Here is a 4,427-nt window from a genome sequence, read left to right on the forward strand (position 1 = left end):
GTAGAGCTGCTGCCTAGCTGTGGTGGAGGCTTTCGAGGTGGGCATGGAAGGAGTAAAGTGTGTGTCCACATAGGTTGTGGCAATGACTTTGGACCTGACATTGAGCCTGGCAGAACCACTTAGAGGGAGGCCTCATTAGCATTTTTAAAGGTTACAAATTCATGGACACCATGAGAGCCCTTGTCTGGGGACAAAGCTGGCTCACAGTTAGGTCTCCCAGCTCTGTGGGAATCATGTTACAACTCCCCCACCTGTGCCATGTGAACTACTCTCCTGCCACTCCCGGCCCGGGCAGAACTGCAAGTTGGACCTACAGGGACAGCTGTCTCTTGCTGGCTCCTGCGTCATGGAAAGGCAGGTGGATTCTTCCACAGCCCAGCGCTCGCTCTATTCCAGAGTGTGCTGAACTGATGAATTCCCGAGTACCAGGAGGTGCTCCATGCCAAGGGCTTCTGCTATCCAGTGCAGTCAGATGCTGCTCCTGGAAACCAGAGGCACCAGAATATCTGCAAATGTCTGCGCACCCAGGTGCCCTGCAGCTGCAGCTGCCCCTGCCTGTCCTAAACGAAAACTTGCAATCTCTGTCAACTAGATCGAATGTCTGCCACTAAAATGGGTAATTCCTTAAATTAAGCAGAAAAAAATAAAGCTAGTGGATTGAACTTCTGAAATTTAAAATTCCTCTCTTAAGTTTCCTTTAAAATTTGGGATTTAATACTATTTATGTAAATGAAAAGATGACCAAAAATATTGTGTCTGATATTTCCCACAATTTGCCTTAAATTTTTTTAAAAATTTCATTGTGGTTAAAAACACAAAGTGAAGGGATGGGGATTTAGCTCAGTGGTTCTGCCACCTGCCTCGCAAGCACAAGGTCCCGAATTTGATCCCCGGTACCAAAAAAACCAACCAAAAACACAAGGTAAATTGTAACATCTAACTCAGTAAATATACAGTTTAGAGGTGTTAACTATATTCACTTCGTGAGTGAATCTTCAGGACTTTTGCATCTTACAAAACTGAAATTCTACACCTATTAAACAATCCCCACTTCTCCCTTCCCCCAGCCCCTGCCAACTGTCGTGGTAACTTCTGTTTCTGAGTTGGATTACTTTAGATACCTCACATACATAGAATCATACATTATCTGCTTTTTTGTGACTGGCTTATTCCACTAAGCATAATGTCCTCAAAGTTCATCCAAGTCGTAGCATGTGACAATTTCCTTCCTTTGAAGATTGAATAATGAGTATACCACTGTATGGATACACCACATTCTGTTTGTCTATTCATTTGTCAGCAGACACTTGGGTTGGTTCCTCCTTTTTTGGTCTTATGAACAAGGTTGCAATTAACATGTCCGTGCAAAGATCCCTTCCAGATGGTGCTTCCAGTTCTTCTGGATATGTATGTATTCAGAAATGGGGTTACAGGGTCATGTGGCAAATTGATCTGCAAGTTTTTGTGGAGTCTCTGTCCTGCTTTTCACAGTGGCTGCAGCAATTTACATTTGTCCCGAAGGTATCACATCTTCACTAACACTTGTTATTTTCCAGTGTTTGGAGAGTGGCCACCCTCACTTGTGTGAGGAAGCGTTTCGTTGTGGCTTAGGAGTGCATGTCCTTGGTGACTAGTGATGCTGGGCTGTTTTTTCACAGACCTGTTGGCCATGTCTTCACCTCCTTGGGAAAAATTTTAAGTCCTTTCAATCAAGTTTTGTGTTATTGTTGAGGAGCAGTTTTTGATACTAACCCCTTTTCAGATCTGATTCTCTTTCATGCTGGAGGTTGACATTTGACTCCATTTACTGTTTCCTTTGAAGCCCAGCAGTTTCAAAGTTTGACGTAGCTTTGCTTGCTTCTTTTTGCTTTGGCTGTCTGCACTTTTGCTGTCGTGTGAAGTCTCGTATCACGAACTGTTTCCCCTAGGTCTTCTGTTAGGAATTTTATACTTTTACATCTTAGGTGTTTAAGGGTCCCACTTCATTCTTTTTCATACGGATACCCAATTCTCCCAACAGAGTTGTCCAAGAGGTGACCCTTTCCCATGGTCTCAGTACTTGTGTTGAAGATCACCCCATCACATACACAAAGGTTTACCCCTGGGGTCTCTCGTTAGTCTATTGGCCTGAGTGTCTGTCTTCACGCCAGTACTACACTGTTTTGATTATTCTAGTTTTGTAACATGTTTGAAACTAAGAAGTATGAGGCCTCCCAATTTGATCTCAAAATTGTTTTGGCTCTTCAGGGTTGACTGAAATTTCATAGAAATTTTAGGAGTTTGTTGCATTTCTGTTTTTTTAAAAAAAGTCCATTGGGATTTGAGTGGGATTGCATTTAATCTGAGATGATTAAGGGCAATACAGAGATGTTAAAAATACTGTATTAAGCCTTCTACTCAATGAACATGGAATACCCTTACATTTATTTGTGTCTTTAATTTCCTTCAGCAATATTTTATAGTTTTCAGAGTATGAATCTTTCACCTCCTCAGTTAATTTTATTTATAAATATTTTATTCTTGTTGATCTTAGTATAAATGATTTTCTTCATTAGTATAAATGATTTAGTATAATCAATTAATTCATATAAATGATTATAGTATAATAATATAGTATAATATAATATTAATTAGTATAATTAATTAGTTTAAATGATTTTCTTACAATCCTTTTGTGATAGTTCCTAATTAGTATTTGAAAACAAGATTGATTTTGGTGACTTGATTTTGTATCCTGCAACCTTCCTATTTGTTTATTTACTTCTTTTCAGTTTGGATGCCTTTTATTTCTTTTTCTCACCTAACCACTATGATGAAGGCTTCCTACACTGTGACCAGGCATCCTTGACTTCTTAAAAGAAACGATTTCAGTGTGATTGTTGACTGTGCTATTGCTAGTAGGCTTCTCATATGTGGCCTTTATTACATTGAGGTAGATGCTTTATTCCTAGTTTGTTTAATATTTTTACCACGAAAGAATGCTGAATTTTGCCAGGTGAATTTTTCTGTGTAGCTGAGATGATGATCACATTCTGATAAGGTTTATTACACTGACCAAGTTACATCTGGTGGGTCTGGGGTCTAGAGAACACCAGACTTGCCCTTTCTGGGCCTGTCTCTCTCTCTCTCTCTCTCTCTCTCTCTCTCTCTCTCTCTCTGATGAAAGAGGAAGAGGAGTGGGAGAAGACCAGTGCAAAGCAAGGTAATTTTATCTTAGGTGTTGCGGGAAGTGGTACAAAGGCACCTTGGGCCAGGAGTGGGGGTGTCAGAGCTGAGACACAGGGGAATCTAGGGTGGTGGTCCTGAGGTATGAGGGGTGCTCTGTCTCTACCCAGGGAGGATTGAACTTGACTGATTGGATATTGGGCTTGTTGCTAAGGGTTTGGTCTTGTGGGCCAAAGGGGAATCGTCATGAGCAGCTTGTTTGGGGAAGTTACCTATTTGAAGGGACACTTAAGGGGGCCGGTGGCCTACACAGACACAAGTGTAAAACCACGAGCTCTCGGCTTCAACCTCAACACTGCTTGAAAATTGTTTGCTGCCTCCAGCCACACAGAGCCTGCCCTTTCCACCCTCTGAAGGGGCCTGGATCTTTAACCCTCCCGAGGGGTCCCTTCAGCCCCTAAAATGGCTTTTCATACATTGAGCCATCTCGACAGGAATAGGCTCCACATGGTAACAATGTCTAATTCTTCAATGTGCTATTGCTTTCAGTCTGTCAGTATTTTATTTAGGATTTTTGCATCAGTATCCATAGGAGATACCGGTTAAAGACTAAAGGTTCTCATTTCTTGTAGCATTTTTGTCTGGCTTGGGTGTCAAGATAATGCTGGCCTCATAAAATGAGTTTGGAGGTGTTCTCTCCTCTTTAAATTTTTGGAAGACTGTAAGCAATGTTGGTTGTTAATTCTTACCCCAGATTATGTTTATTGTTTTACACGAGATGTGAAAATATTCCACGACATTAGGAGAAAACTCCATGTCCTCTTCCCGCTGAACACATTTGGAAGCCAAGGTCTCCGTCGTCCTTGCAGATATGATGCTGACCTTGGTTGTAGCATGAGACATGCCACACTAGGAAGGGGCCTGTGGGGAGAGATGAAAGGGAGAGTGTGGAGCAATCTACTCTCAGAGCAGATGAACACAATGACAGAAAGCCAGAGGGATGGGACAGTGCTGAGGGGTGAGAAAGAGAAGGGAGGACAACCAAGTGGCTACACTCACAGCCTAAGAGGGTGGAGTTGGCAGGTGGCTCTCAGGTGAGTAAGGCAGCTCCTGCTGGGTGCTCACCCTTATGCGTGATCCGAATTCATCTCATGGGTGTTATTGTCATTTTATCTCCATGTGACAGGTGGAGTTGCTGAAGCTCAAGGAAGTAAAGAGATTTACCCAAGGGCCCATGGGTACAACACAGTAATCCTGCGATT

This window comes from Heterocephalus glaber, unplaced genomic scaffold (assembly GCF_053883595.1).
Source record: "Heterocephalus glaber isolate CG9 unplaced genomic scaffold, H.glaber_assembly_v1.0 deba00001531, whole genome shotgun sequence".
In the NCBI taxonomy this organism is placed as follows: Eukaryota; Metazoa; Chordata; class Mammalia; order Rodentia; family Bathyergidae; genus Heterocephalus; species Heterocephalus glaber.